This window comes from Astyanax mexicanus, chromosome 5 (genome assembly GCF_023375975.1).
Source record: "Astyanax mexicanus isolate ESR-SI-001 chromosome 5, AstMex3_surface, whole genome shotgun sequence".
Lineage (NCBI taxonomy): Eukaryota > Metazoa > Chordata > Actinopteri > Characiformes > Acestrorhamphidae > Astyanax > Astyanax mexicanus.
This window is the reverse complement of record NC_064412.1, coordinates 540,189-557,348: the sequence shown is the minus strand read 5'-3', so window position 1 is coordinate 557,348 and position 17,160 is coordinate 540,189.

Below are 17,160 nucleotides of genomic sequence, written 5' to 3'. Positions count from 1 at the left end.
TCTTGTGGCAGTCTTGTAGTGGTCCTGTGGGGGTGTTTTAGTGGTCCTGTGGTCCTGTAGCAGTCTTGTAGTGGTCTTGTGGCAGTCTTGTAGTGGTCTTGTGGCAGTCTTGTAGTGGTCTTGTGGCAGTCTTGTAGTGGTCCTGTGGTCCTGTAGCAGTCTTGTAGTGGTCTTGTGGCAGTCTTGCAGTGGTCTTGTGGCAGTCTTGTAGTGGTCCTGTGGTCCTGTAGCAGTCTTGTAGTGGCCCTGTGGTCCTGTAGCAGTCTTGTAGTGGTCTTGTGGCAGTCTTGTAGTGGTCCTGTGGTCCTGTAGCAGTCTTGTAGTGGTCTTGTGGCAGTCTTGTAGTGGTCCTGTAGCAGTCTTGTAGTGGTCTTGTGGCAGTCTTGTAGTGGTCTTGTGGCAGTCTTGTAATGGTCCTGTAGCAGTCTTGTAGTGGTCTTGTGGCAGTCTTGTAGTGGTGCTGTGGTCCTGTAGCAGTCTTGTAGTGGTCGTGTGGCAGTCTTGTAGTGGTCTTGTGGCAGTCTTGTAGTGGTCCTGTGGGGGTGTTTTAGGGGTCCTGTGGTCCTGTAGCAGTCTTGTAGTGGTCTTGTGGCAGTCTTGTAGTGGTCCTGTAGCAGTCTTGTAGTGGTCTTGTGGCAGTCTTGTAGTGGTCTTGTGGCAGTCTTGTAGTGGTCCTGTGGTCCTGTAGCAGTCTTGTAGTGGCCCTGTGGTCCTGTAGCAGTCTTGTAGTGGTCCTGTGGTCCTGTAGCAGTCTTGTGGTGGTCTTGTGGCAGTCTTGTAGTGGTCCTGTAGCAGTCTTGTAGTGGTCTTGTGGCAGTCTTGTAGTGGTCCTGTGGTCCTGTAGCAGTCTTGTAGTGGTCCTGTGGTCCTGTAGCAGTCTTGTGGTGGTCTTGTGGCAGTCTTGTAGTGGTCTTGTGGCAGTCTTGTAGTGGTCCTGTGGTCCTGTAGCAGTCTAGTAGTGGTCTTATGGCAGTCTTGTAGTGGTCCTGTGGTCCTGTAGCAGTCTTGTAGTGGTCCTGTAGCAGTCTTGTAGTGGTCCTGTAGCAGTCTTGTAGTGGTCTTGTGGCAGTCTTGTAGTGGTCTTGTGATTCAACACATTTTTACTCAAAACTGATCAATCCGTGTGTTTGGGGCTCATATCGATCACTGGTTGTGTTCTAGTTTGATTGGACGTTTGCTCAGAGCTTCTGTAATGTACTGTTCCTTTCAACTTCTTTAAAGAAAATAAAAACAATTTTAACGTGATTCCTTCAGTTTTCCAACTGTTGTGGCTAAAGTTTTGGTCGTAGTTAAATGTGGTCTGTTGCTGTGCTAATAGCTCCTCACTCTATGGGCTAGGGAGAGATTAGTCTGATTAATAATGTTAAAAGTCTTGGTAACACTTCCTATGAAGCCTGTATTCATAATGCATTATGAGTGTATTTATAATGCGTTATATGACATACATAATGCCTTATAATGACTGTAATAAGCTTGTATAATAACTCATAAGCGCTTACAATGGCATTCATAACACATTATAAGCTACAAGTATAAGGATTTATAAAGCCAGGGTTTATAATGCCTTATAATGTCTGTTCATAAGAACGTTGAACATACTAATGTTGTAATGCACTATAACACATATATAGTATATTCTAGTATCACAAGTTATAATACATTATAATGTGCATCTTTAATTTTTAAATTAAAGTACATAACACATTATAAAGCATTATATACAGTCATTACAGGCTTTAAGTGAAGTGAGTTTTTTATATGCCTTTTATAAGTAAATTTTACTATGCCTTAATGTAATGCCTCATAGAGCATTATAAGTGCTCTTTACTGGCTTTAAGTGAAGTGTGTTTTGGTAATGCTATTATACTTAAAGAATATTCGCTTGAATTAAAAAAAACTTACAAAGCATTATAAGTGCGCTTTACTGGCTTTAAGTGAAGTGAGAAACGCACATAGATTCACAGAATGGATTCACAAACAAGACATACAACTCATTCAAAAACAAACGATTCAAAAACATAATTTATTGTAGTTAAGCAATTGCAACGTATTTTGTAAAAGATTAAGCAAGGATTTCCTCATATATTTATCAAGATCAAATCACACTGTACATAGTTGTACACAGAACAATTGTGTTTCTATTTCTCTCAATACATTTCAGTACAGTCAATGTGTGAGAATGCAAGTATCAGTACAGTTAAATTGCGGGAGAACTGTTCACAGGTTTTTCGAGAACTTTCTGATGTCATGCAGAAGTCGTCCAAGGATCCCGTACTACGTGTGCTTTCTACCAAGCCAGTGGGAGCACTGTACTGATACTTGCATTCTCACACATTGACTGTACTGAAATGTATTGAGAGAAATAGAAACACAATTGTTCTGTGTACAACTATGTACAGTGTGATTTGATCTTGATAAATATATGAGGAAATCCTTGCTTAATCTTTTACAAAATACGTTGCAATTGCTTAACTACAATAAATTATGTTTTTGAATAGTTTGTTTTTGAATGAGTTGTATGTCTTGTTTGTGAATCCATTCTGTGAATCTATGTGCGTTTCTCACTTCACTTAAAGCCAGTAAAGAGCACTTATAATGCTTTGAAAGTTTTTTTTTTTTAATTCAAGCGAATATTCTTTAAGTATAATAGCATTACCAAAACACACTTCACTTAAAGCCAGTAAAGAGCACTTATAATGCTCTATGAGGCATTACATTAAGGCATAGTAAAATTTACATGTAAAAGGCATATAAAAAACTCACTTCACTTAAAGCCTGTAATGACTGTATATAATGCTTTATAATGTGTTATGTACTTTAATTTAAAAATTAAAGATGCACATTATAATGTATTATAACTTGTGATACTAGAATATACTATATATGTGTTATAGTGCATTACAACATTAGTATGTTCAACGTTCTTATGAACAGACATTATAAGGCATTATAAACCCTGGCTTTATAAATCCTTATACTTGTAGCTTATAATGTGTTATGAATGTCATTGTAAGCACTTATGAGTTATTATACAAGCTTATTACAGTCATTATAAGGCATTATGTATGTCATATAACGCATTATAAATACACTCATAATGCATTATGAATACAGGCTTCATAGGAAGTGTTACCAAAGTCTTTAATCTCTTTCCTCCACAAGGGTGTTAGTCTTACACATTCTCTATGACATACTGTATGAGAAATATGAGTCAAAAACGACAAAAAACAATAAAACATCAGATGATCTGGGCACACAGGTAGAATTACTGGCTCTTAATTGGTTGAATGAGGAACAGAAACTTCCTGTTACTGAGAACCAGCTCTTAGGATTGGCTAAATTAGAGACTGATCACCAATTGTATGTTTGCTTAAAAAATGGTCAGTAACGAAACCTAGTTGATCAATCTTTAAATTGTATTTTTTTACATCACTTTTCTCTACATGGTGCATATACTGTATACTCAATGTAATAGATAGAATAACCTGTTTTTTAACACAGTCAGATCTTTGGCCTGTTGATTCCTGGCTGCCTGAGTTTTCTCTGTATCTGGTAATATGTTGTTTTGACATGAAGTCTTCAGATGAATTGAGTTTGAGATTGGGTCTGAAGGCAGCAGCATGTCATGACATTGGCAAGTTACCAGCAGTTGACTGCTAGCTGTTGATGTTTAGCTGTTGACATGAGTTGCTGCCAGATGTTCCCTTAGAAACAGAGTTCAGCATCAGTCAGATCAGAATCTACATTTAGCTGAAACAAAGACGCCTCAAACAAATGTTTTTTGTTGGCGCAATGCCATAAAATAACCATTTTTAGTTCCAAAAAACATTTCGTTTTGCAAAATAGATATACAGAATCCAGTACAAGTAAATGATGCTTCATTATAATGTGTAAAAAAAGACAATCTGAGATTACAGAGGTACAAATATAGTATATTTATTTTATTCTCCCCGTCATTCACATACATGAATGATTGGCAGTACTGCTTAATAAAGAAATTGAATAATCATTATACAGACAGACAGACAGACAGACAGACAGACAGATAGATAGATATATTGATACATTTATTTATGCCAGGGGGAAAGCAGCACAATTACAAAAATAGCAAAGAACAATAATCTAAAAGCAAAAAAATATCGAAATAGGATGAGAGATATAGGCTTTATAACCATAAGAAGATATAAGATATATAATAAACAAAAAAATAAATATAAAAAGCAAACTAAGACATTTGAGTACCAGTCAAAAGTTTGCATTGTAGTTTACATTACATTTCATATTCTGGTGATGAGTTTAATACTAAACTCATCACCAGAATATGTTTTATATTTTAGATTCTTCAAACCAGCTCCTCTTGTTTAGATGATGAGTTTTGAACATCTCTGCTGGATTTTCTCAGTCAGTTTTATGAGGTAGAGTCTCCTGGAATTCAGGCTTTCAGTTAACAGCTGTGCTGAACTCATCAAGAGTTAATTACTTGAATTTCTTGTCTCTTAATGTTAAAGTTTGAGAGCATCAGTTAAAGTAAAGTAGTGAAGAGGTAGAGTTACAGGTATACAGTGAATAGTGAATATTTATAGAGTAATGTTCTAATCCAGATTATGAGAAGCAACAACTACTCAACTAAATAAAGAAATAAAATACTTTAAGAAAAATTGAAGCACAGTCAATTTAGAAAAGAAGAATTTAAAGAAATGTGAAAGTATTATCAAAGGCAGTTACTGCAAAATAGACCCTCAGACACAACTTGACATTTAGCTTAAAACCACCCAATCTGGCAACACTGTGAGCCGGTGTACGCTGTTAATTTCAGATGTTTCTCCATGTAATAAAATTGGATATTTCTATACTTTACCCAACTATTTTGAGTTAATTGAACATTTGTGAGCACATATACTGTACTATTCAAACTGAAATATCTGAGTTGAAGCAACTTATAATAACTGAGTTTAGTCTGTTGCCATTAACAGCTTCTTTTCTATTGGCTTCTGTCACAATCTATTTGCATACTGGGTGTGTCCAACAGTTTCTGACTGACACTCACCATCAGTGTGTAGTGATTCCCCCTGGGCTACCTTACAAATAAATCAACTTCCCCTTTAGTTGTAATAACTATGTGTTTTAATTTATGATAACTCAAATTTTCATTCCACAATACTTAAAAAATTGCCTTAAAAAAGTGAAGTAAACTCAACTTATCCGGTCTTACAGTATAACAGAAATAAAAAAGTTAAATCAACTTCCCCTTTAGTTGTAAAAACTTGATGAACTTAAGTTTTCATTCCCCATTACTTAACTTTTTTAAGGCAACCGATTTCCTCGATTTTTTTAAGTAAATTAAACTTATCCGGGCTCACAGTGCAGAGCTTCACTATGTTTAATTCAGAGCTCAGTTCAGTGTCTTCATGGAGTTTTAAACACGGGTGATGGCGCATGTTAATGACAAGGCAGTGTCCGATTTCACTCCTGTTTTCACCACTACTTAGTAAACTAAATAGTGCTTTCCTATATAGTGCCACACTAATAAGTAGGGGTGTAACAGAACATGTATTCTTTATGAACCGTCATGGTATGGGTAGCGTAAATGCATGCAGAATACACGGTATACAGGCAGCATGGGAGACTTGTGGAATCAATGAACGTAATCCGGAAAGTGTAGCTGTAGCACTGTTCAATTCAATTCAATTCAATTCAATTTTATTTATATAGTGCTTTTTACAACAAAGGTTGTCACAAAGCCGCTTTACAGGAAAAACAGGTCCACGCCTCTTATGAGCAGCACCACAGAGATGCTGATTTTATGGTGACACAGTGGCAAAAAACTCCCTTTAAGAGGAAGAAACCTTGGAAGGAACCAAGACTCAGTCCGAGGAACCCATCCTACTCGGGTCGACCCGCTCAGTACAAAAAAAACTGTTGCTATTAGCAATGCGCTAATGACCTAGCCCATAGCCTGCACTCAGAAGATTAGCTCTGACTGGAAGCTTGAGCTCACACTCAGAGAAAGAGTGCTGAAACGCAGATCATTCACACTGTCTACAACCATCACTGCGCTGCCATAGGAAACTAGTGATCGTCTGTGAACGCAGGGTTAGGCGCTCGGACTCTCTCTCTCTCTCTCTCTCTCGCTTGCACCACCTGTCTGTCTCTGAGATATTATAATACAGTACAAAATGATCTAAATCACACTACACTATTATTATTGGCCCCTCACAATAATACTGACAAATTCCAGTAATATAAAAAATGAATCATGATTTTAACTCATTTTTACATATATATTCATTTTAACAATTGAATGCTGATATTCCTTAAAAAGAACCCAAACACTGAAATGCATCCAGTAATATGCTCAGGGAAAAATATTTATAGTTTAAGCAGTTAAAGATGGATCCTCTCATGATGACAGTAGGAGAGAAACCTGGTTTTAAGCATTTAATAGAAGAGCTCAAGCCCTGTTACAACAATCCATTACAAAAAAAACTAAAGATGATTATAATGAAGATTCAGTGTTATTATGATGTTAATAAAGGTGAGGCTATACAGAATAACCAGCCTCTTTATTTTCTCCACGAACCATACCAAAAACACACCAAAAACATACTGAAAACATACTGAAAACATACTGAAAAGTGGTTTATAGGTTTATACTGATGGAATTGAACCAAATTATGAATTTTCTGTGTAGTTACACCCCTACTAATAAGAGCGTAGGGAGGGATTTCAGTCACAACCACAGAAAAAAACCCTCCCAGCTCCCGTTTAAGTGGTGCAGTAATGCAATTAGTATTTCAGTAAGTCAGGAACACAGGCTCTCCTCATTCCTACAGCAGGATGATCATTACTGAGTGCGAGCGGATTCCTAGAAGCACATCGCGGTTCGAGCAGAACGGACAGCGAGACACAGAGCACTGACCTGTGAATATTACATCATATACGTCCTGCTCTCCCAGCCCATCAATTATTCATCCCATTGCACTTTGCTGGGAGCCATTACTGGGTTAGGAGGAAGAAGAGGAGGAGGAGGAGGGATGGAGGGATGGGTGGAGGGGAAGAGAACAACAGAGCCGAGCTCTCGGACGCTTTGCTCGTCAGCCGGCGCTGTCACCTGGGCCTGTAGGGCGTCTTCAAATATGAATGAGCTCTGCTTACACTGTAAACAGCGGTCGGGAGGCACTGGGGGCTGTTTGAGGTGCGAGACCCCGCTGCCGCCGCCTTCGCTTTGATTGCGAGAGTTTCTGCCGCCGTAATCTGGAGCCTCATTAAACAGCGCGTCGCTCGTATGAGTACGGGAATATGAGGCTGATTTCTTGGGGGAAAAGGTCGTTTCTGAATCCACAAATGAGCAAAAAAAAGCTAACATACTGACTAATGTATTTTACACACTGTAGAGCGCACCGGATTATAAGGCGCGTATGGTGAGTCCTGTATGAACAGGTGTAAATGGAGCAAAAAGCTAAAAACTTTAAATTAAAAATAATTATGAACCACTTGTTCTGAATATTTCTTTCATTTTGGAAAGTAGAATAATGTATTTTACTAAAAAAACTAAGAAAGTTTGTCTGTATATTTCAGTTTATCTACAGAAAACTCGGTTAATGGTTTCACACTGTAAAGCATTAACATTACTGCTATTGTCAGCTGATTGGTACATTTCCAACATCCAACATGAAATCAGTTTTTACTTTAATCATTATATTTTATCTTTAATTATTTGCTTTTTTTTTGCTTTAAAATATGTACTGTTTGATTTATGTACCATATGTACCGTAATGTATTATTATTATTATTATTATTTACATACATAAGGCACACCAGATTATTAGGCGCATTACGCAACACTAGTAAGAAACAGGGGTGTCGTTGTGTTTTCCTTCTAATTCTGCAGGTCTCGCCACTGTAAAGCTAAGCCATGCTAAGCTAATCTAAGTGGAGTAAACATAACAAGACTAGGTAAACAAGTGCTGGATGTTAATTTACACAGATTTCTCAACTGAAAACTGTTTATTTGGGTGAGAAAAGTGCTTCTGTTTATTTACAGTAAGCTTAGATTTCCAGATTTCTCCAGCACTAAAGCAGGAACATTAGCATTAGCAGCTAACCACTAGCGGGTAATGCTAATGCTGCTCCAGCAGTGCTACAAGGCGAGGGTAGCAGCAGACCACAGGCTGATAATAATCACCTTTGAATGGTAAAAGAGCTAGCGCTTAGCACACTTAGCAGCTAATGCTTATACTGCTCCAGCAGCGCTAGCCAGGGTAAGCAGCAGGCTACAGGCCGATAATACCTTTGAACAGTCAAAGAGCTAGTGTTTAGCGCTAATGCTAATACTGCTGGAGAACTAAACTGAAACTCCTGTATAACTCTGTGCTTCAGTGGAGTGTCTTTACTGCTCCTTAATACCTGACTGATAGAATTCATACATAAGGAGCACCAGATAATAAGCAGCATTTTTGGGACAAATAAAGGATTTTGCTTATTTTTTATGGACATTTTACTAAGAAAAGTTTGCTTCACCCATTGGTAGCTCGTTTTGCTTAGCATATACATTTATACGTTTTTTTTAGTTTTTGCCAATGAATTTTTTTACAATATAAACAGATTGTCTAGGAAACAAGAGCCAAAACTGCATTTTTTTTTTTATAACAAAAATTAGATACTGATCTGTTTCTATAAGTTTGTTTTGCTTACTTGCTTTATTGCTTATTAATGCTTTTTTACATGTTACACTAAATAATAATAATAATTTATGGCATTATAGCATGTAGGTTAACAGTCTCTTCATTATTAAACATAATAACCATAAAACCTATAGATCTATAGAGCGTCAGCAGATCGTAAAGCGTCGGCTCTGGATGTAATTTCCTGATTCTGCTTTTTTCGGTCCTGTTTGTTAAGCGTTAAGCAGAGTAGGCCGGTGAAGTGCCCCGGTGGAGCCGTGGGGAATAAGCAGGGCTGAACATAAGGCCATCAATCACGCCGGTGTTGGGCTGTGATATTAATGGGGGACGGATCCTGGAATAAGCGCAGCCCCTTGTCTGGTTAATTGCGTGGCGCGATGCCGATAGCACGCCGCCGCGGCCCCTTCACCAAGTGGAATTGATTGGGGTAAATTAGGCCGGATTAAACTTGTGTTGGTGCTTGTCCCTCAGTGGGCTCATCATCTCGTCCCCTTTGGCCTGAGCTCTATTTTTCGCTGTGCATCAATATTTCATGTGATGCCATTTGTCCTGTGGACGTCTTGTCATGGAGGGAAGGGTTCAGTCCTGCTCCAGAGTCTTCCAGAGAACTCATACCTGCTCCCCGGCCTGAGGACTGAGGAGGGAGTGTGCCCTGATTAGTGGGAGGTAGATGATGGATTGAGGAGCTGGTCCTACTTACATGTGACCCTGTACTCACCTCATCTACTTCCAGTACATTAGTGGCTCTGATCCTGCAGGTAGGCCAGTGCCACGTTTTCCCTGTTCAGAAAAAAAAACAGCCCCCTAACACATTCATTTAGTTACTGAGCTTCAACTGAATCTGAATCTGTGGATTGAATCTGCACACAATGCATCATGATTAAATAGCAGCAGAGCTATATATAATATATAATATATCTACACTGATGGGCGTGGTGTTCTGGAAAAGGTGTGTTCAAGTACATTTCTGGAGTTTTGCTTGTTTATCTTGGTAACAGAAAACACAGGAGCTCCACTGACTGAATACAACCTAGACAGACGCCAACAGTTGTCAGACGTTCATCACTATCTCGGCAAAAGCAGTGCACAAACCCAACTTTTACATCAACAATAAACAGAATAGTAAATAAAATAACATTGCTGTTCCCGTAAATGAGCTGCTGGAGCTCCTTCACAGCGTCAACCAGCAGCTCAGTTTCCTCTGCTGAGAAGAGTTTGTTGAACACGACCAGGAAGCTGCACCGTTACAATAGCAATCCACCAAAGTCAGAGCTCACCTGGTCTACATTTAAAGAGAATGATGAGCTCTTAAAGATATGCTCTGATTGGTTTATTATTTCACGTTACACCAAAAATTAAACACACCCATGATTAATTAAGAGAATTAGTACATGGCTTTTGTCTATTTTGAGATGCGCAAGGTGTACTTTTCCTGTCGTTATGATAGCAAAGACACACTGACACGCCCTAAATCAAGCTGCACCAGCAGCTCATTTACGGGAACAGCAATGTTATTTTATTTACTATTCTGTTTATTGTTGATGTAAAAGTTGGGTTTGTGCTGCTGTGTGTTCATGTGTGTGTAATAAGTGGGGGTGAATATTATCAGCACCCCAGTGGATTTGATCAATTCCATCAGCAGCTCACCTGATTTACCTGCTCAATATGCTCTGATTTACCAGCAAATTAGCTGTTATATGATCAGAACTGTACATAATGCTTAAAGTCTCCATGAGGAGATGATTTAATAAATGCAGTCATGAGGTTATGCATATTATTTCTAATATCTACCAATTTTAAATACTATTATCTACAGTAAAATAAGATTATTCATTCCAGTTTCCATTTTTCTGGTTTAGTCTTGTGTTATCAGACTCATAACTGACTGCTAACCTTCCTGATTGCCAATTTCCATCATCAAATCTTCTCTAATCATTATAAAGACTGTCCAGCAGGATAAAATTTGTTCCAATCATGCTGAGACATTCTCTGTTGGTGGTGAATCATCTTGCTCTGCATAATTTGACCGGCCTTGCAAATGACCCATGATTGATGCTTGATTTGCCATTGGTCACCACTTGGCTCCACCCATGTCTGAGGTCGATACCTGGGGCGAACCCTTGATTTGTCTATATGGGTGAATTTAGCAGATTAAGGTTGTCGTCTGATCAGAAATGGCATGAGGTCATCAAACACACTGATTGGTTGGGAGGAGCATATGGTGGATTTTACCTTTTGTGTGTTTCGAGCCGAGCAACATGTACTTTTCCCGACATTATGATAGCAAAGACCGGTGCACGGTTTACCTGTAGATTACAAAAAAATAGGGCTAATAATGTTCTATTCCTAAGAATGTTGTTGGATGCCACATACAAGGTTTAAGAATAGCAATATCACTGATAACTGATCCAAGAATTTCCCCCCGGGGATCAATAAAGTATCTATCTATCTATCTATCTATCTATCTATCTATCTATCTATCTATCTATCTATCTATCTGATTCAGTGCAATTTCAGCTAGTTTTGATAGCTAACCTCAAAAACTTCCATTGTTATGTTGAACCATGTGAGTTCATTACAGAAAGATTTTTTTTTTTTTAAGTTTAACATGAATAAAATGTGTTGAGAAAAGAGTCAGATCTAGGATTTTGTTAGATAGAGCAGCTAACAGACTACTGACCAAATCAGATCTGGACTCTTTCAGCAGTCTCCAGTTTTTATCGTAGCTTACAAGGGGTTCTATATTAGTGAACTACAAGTGAGCTGTGAAATATGCATTGTGCAACTTGATTAATGGTGTATCAGTGTGTCTTTGCTATTGTAATGACAGGAAAAGTACAGCTTGCACAACACAAAAGGCATGTAGCACCATGCGCATCAGTGTAGTGTTGGAAGTTTTTTTATTAGTTTATCCATATAAAATATCTAGTAGAAAATGGGAGATAGGACTGAATTTTAGGCCTCAGTAAATAGCAGATTAGTGCTGAAGCAAATGGCACATCCTGGGGGAGAAGACTAATTACGACCTCAAAAGTGTATGTGTTTCCTGTATGTGTGTGTAAAACCATCTGGGGCAAAACCATTTGTTGCTTATGTGTGTGCTGTATAAAAGTCTGGTCCAAAGTTGGCCAAGGAGTTTGACTTTGACGGCCGGCCGAGGATAATCGAACCTCAGAAGTAGTTGATTTGGTTGATAAAGAACGACAAGAGAAACCACACTGTTGAGAACACCGGCAAAATAAAACCCAACAGTAGACACAGCTCTGGAAAAAATAAGAGACCACGTCTCTTAGAGGCAGGACTCGCTAGAAAAAGGACTTTCTTCAATGAGAAGCAAAGATGAGCCTGGCTGAAGTTTGCAAAAGATCATAAGAATTGGACCATAGATGACTGGAGGAAGATCATCTTATCTGATGATTCCAATTTTCAGCTTTGCTCAAAACTTGACCTTCAAATGTTTAGATGGAGACCTGCAGAGATGTACTTCACCCACTGTGAAACATGGTGGAGGATCAGTGAAGATCTGGAGATGCTTCAGCACGGCTGGAATTGTGCAGCTTGGTTTTTGCGAATGATGCATGAATCAAACCGCATACAACATTATCCTGAAAGTAGACCTGCTTCCTTTTGCTCTGGCGACGTTTCCCAACTTCAAGCAGGACGATGCTCAATTCCACACAGCTACATCAATTAAAATGTGGATAAGGGCCACCAGATCAAGACCCCATCATGGCAAGCCCAATCTCCAGACCTGAACCCCTTTAAAAACCTCTGGAATATAATCAAAAGGAAGATAGATGGTCACAAGTGCCAGAAGTGGCATGAAGTTGTTCAAAAGCAGTGGGTAAGACTGGTGGAGTGCATGCAGAGACACAAGAAAACTGTGATTAAAAATCTGGGTTATTTTACCAATTATTAAATCTGAACTCTTCCTTTTTATTGTTTCTAAATAAATATGAACTTGTTTTTTTTTTACATTATTTGAGGTCTGAAAGCTCTGCATCTTTTTTGTTATTTCAGTCATTTCTTATTTTCTGTAAATAAATGCTCTAAAGGAGAATATTTTTATTTGGAATTTGGGAGAAATGTTGTCTGTAGTTTATAGAATAAAACAACAATGTTCATTTTACTCAAACATAAACCTATAAATAGTAAAATCAGAGAAACTGATTCAGAAACTGAAGTGCTCTCTTCGTTTTTTTTTTGTACCGAGCTGAATCCTTGATTTGTCTGTATGGGTGAATTTAGCAGATAAAGATAAAGATCTTCTTCTGATCAGAAATGGCTGCAGGAACCTGAAGGGAACATGAGGTCATCAATCACGCTGATTGGTTGGGAGGAGCATATGGTGGCTTTTACGGAGCATATGGGAGTTTTATACAGAACATCTCCTAGAGGTTGAATCAGCGTTTCTCTCTCCCGGAGACGTGAGCGTAAACCCAAACACAGCGCCGTCCTCCCGGCAGGAGTCTGATCTGAAGCAGTGCTTAGTGTGGAGTCGGAGGAGCGTCGGTATTCCCAGCCCTCGCTCCCTCTCTCCATCACTCCTGGGTTCCTTCCAGCTCGGCTGAGATAATGAGAAGAGATCTCAGGCTGAGAGAGCGTCTCCTTCTTCCTCCTACGTTTCATCACAGGATCAGACAGCAGGAGTGGGAGTCGAGCCCCTGAAGCGAGCAGCTCGGATTGGTGCCACCGCTCTGTTGACACTGTAACCCGCCGCTGCCTGCAGGATATCGGGGAATCGAGCGTGCCGTTCCACTGCTGGCTCGGGCCGCCGGCGCTCCGGAGACAGCAGCTCCCTCCACTTAGGCGTCTCTTTATCAAAGCAGCAGAAAAAACGAGAAAATTATCAGTTAGACGCCGACGGTGCGGAGAAATCACTGTGATTTCCTCTTAAAGACATAAAACACACTTTATCCAGCAGCATAGTGGAACGTTTACTAAACGCAAATGCAGTTAACGTTCCTAAAATGTAAAATCTGTCAAACTTTCTGGATGTTCTTATGCTCGTTATAACGATAATGTAGCTGCAACATCACTTGCAATTTTCAGATAGTAAGATATGAGAACGTTTACTGAACGTTGTAGTTAATGTTCCTAGAACCTAAAATCTGTCAAGCTTCCTGGATGTTCTTAGAATGTCTTTTTATAACATTTTTAAATGTTCTGGTTATGTAGCTGCAACATCACTTGCAATTTTAGGATAGTAGAACGTTTACTGAACATTACAGTTAACATTCTTAAATCATACAATCTGTCAAGCTTTCTGGATGTTCTTAGAATGTCTTTATATAACATTTTTAAATGTTCTCGTAATGTAGCTGCAATTTTTTTTTATTTTTAGTACAACATTTTCTGAATGTTGCAGTCAACGTCCTTAGTACATAAACATATATGTAAAGCTTTCTAAATGTTCTTAGAACATCTTTACATAACGTTTTTGGTAACATATAGCTGCAACGTCATTTGGAATTTTCAGATAGTATGATAGAAGAACGTTTACTGAACATTGCAGTTAACTCCTTAGAACATACAATCTGGCAAGCTTCCTGGATGTTCTTAGAATATCTTTATATAAGATTTTGGGCAATGTATAGCTGCAATCTGTGGATAATGGATCGTTTACTGAATGTTGCAGTTAAAGTTTTTAGAACAAAAATATCTGTTAAGCTTTTGGATGTTCCAAAAAACTTATTTTTTATAACATTTTTAAAATGTTAAACTGGTAATTTAGCTGCAACATCACTTGCAATTTTCAGACGTTTCAGAACGTTTACTGAATGTTGCAGTCAATATTTTTAGAACAAACAATATGTCAAGCTTCCTGGATGTCCTTTAACTAATTATAATGATAATGTAACTGCAACGTCACTGGCAATTTTCAGATAGTAGGATAGTAAAATGTTTAATGAACATTGCAGTTAACATTCTCAGAACATACAGTCTGTCAAACTTTCTGAATGCTCTTATTAAGCGTTATGACGATAATGGAGCTGCAATGTCACTTGCCATTTTTGGATAGTAGAACGTAAAATCAAGAAATCAGAAATTTATAGTTTTTAAGTGCTCTCTTATTTTTTTTCCAGAGCTGTATAACGTCATGACCCATAATGCCGTGCTCCTGGTGCTGGTCTGTGGTCATGCTGGCTCTTCTTTTGTTCATTAGTTTTGCACTTTCATGCTAACTTTTATCAGGTTTAATTCCATGCGGACAGATACTCGGGTCAGGCTCCATTTATCTGAGTGCAGATTCAGCCGTAACGATTCTGAAAGAGGAGTCTGTTATCTTCACCCTGCTGAACCAGAGTCTCAGACTCTCACAGGAGAACACTGGGAGCAAATGATGCTACACACACTATACACACACACTACACACACTATACACACACACTACACACACTATAGACACACACATGTATGGATAGAGCTCTTATCTCTGTTAAAGTTTTAGTAGGTTTAATACACCCTCACCTTGCTCTCATCATTTATTCTTTAGTTTTTTTTCCCTAATTTGGAAGACTAATTACCCCACCCATTCTCCTCCAATACATGTAAAGTCAGACTCCGCCTCTTTTCCCACTGCAGCCAATCATCACACAGCATCACTAGACAGCATCACAGTGATCTAGGAGGAAAGTGCCGGATCCTTAGTTTTGATACATCAGCTAACAGACGCCTGTACCAACCAGAATCACACCTACTGTACTCTCTCTCTCTCTCTCTCTCTCTCTCTCAGACTCCGGCTGCTGATGGAGAAACAGCAGCATGACCTACTGTACTTTCTCTGTCTTCAAAGGAGGCATGTCTAGTCTTTACCCTCCTTGTGTTCGGGGCATTAATAATAATAGGGGAGTTCTAATGAGTGATTTGAGTAATTGGGCTTCCAAATTGGGGAAAAAATTAGAAAATTATATAATGATCAAGATTACGATAATCTAGTCACTAAATCAAGGAATTTTGATAATGTGTCCTAATCAGTGGTCATCTATGGGGGCCCCTCTGCCCTTGCAGTACCAAAATTGTACAAATTGTGCATCAGTTTTTGGTCTTAAAATCTTATAATCCAGCCCCGTTCCAGTAACTCCAACACCCATACCAATATCTTACAGTACAGGGTTTTTAGTTGTGGGAAACTACAGCTAAAATCAACAATAGAGGCTTTGGTCTCTATTCTAAACAGGAAGCTCAACCAGGCAAAGCAAATATTAATAAAGATAATGTATTTTACACATTATTATAAACACTCCACCACGGCTCTTCAGGTCTGAGTAGTTTTGTGCTGAAGAGGGTTTTATTTTAAACAGCGTATCTCATCATTCTCTCTTCCACTTCTCATCCTTTTATCAAGTGGCCACTCGTGTGATATACACTATTCTAGAGATATATATTCTGTTTTATCAGTGCAGCAGGGGTATGAGAACTCACAAACTCACAGAGTAAATGTAGAGTTTATAGAGTGTAGAGTAGAGAGTGTATGAAGGGTAGAGTGTATAGACTGTAAAGTATATGGAGTAAATGGAGTGTTTTGTGTAGATTGTAGAGTATAGAGTGTATGAAGGTTTGTGTGGATTGTAGATTGTAGAGTGTATGGATTGTAGAGCATGGAGTGTAGAGTATAGAATGTATGAGTGTACAGAATATAGAGGACATTGAATGTACAATATAGAGTGTATAGACTATGGAGAATATAGAGTGAATAGAGTATGGAGTGTAGATTATAGAGTGTATAGAGTATGGAGTGTAGAGTGTATAGAGTATGAAGTGTAGAGTGTATAGAATATGGAATGTAGACTATAGAGTGAATGGAGTATGGAGTATAGATTATAGAGTGTATAGAATATGGATTGTAGAGTGTATAGTGTATAGAGTGTAAAGAGGGTATGAAGGTTTGTGTGTATTGTAGAGTGTAGAGTATATGGATTGTAGAGTATAGAGTGTATAGACTATGGACTGTAGATTATAGAGTGTGTAGAGTATAGAGTGTATGGAGTATAGATTATACAGTGTATAGAGTATGGATTGTATAGTGTTTATAGTATAGTGTGTAAAGTATATGGAGTGTAGAGTGGATTGTAGAGTATAGAGTGTATGGAGTGTAGAGTATAGAGAGTATGGAGTATAGATTATAGAGTGTATAGAGTATGGATTGTATAGTGTATATAGTATAGTGTGTAAAGTGTATGGAGTGTAGAGTGTGGATTGTAGAGCATAGAGTGTATGGAGTATAGATTGTAGAGTGTATAGAGTATGGAGTATAGATTATAGAGTGTATAGGGTATGGAGTGTAGAGTGTATAGAGTATGGAGTATGGATTATAGAGTATATAGAGTATGGATTGTAAATTATAGGGTGTATAGAGTTTAGAGTATAGAGTGTATGGAGTATGGAGTATAGATTATAGAGTGTATAGAGTATGGATTGTAGAGTGTATATAGTATAGTGTGTAAAGTGTATGGAGTGTAGAGTGTGGATTGTA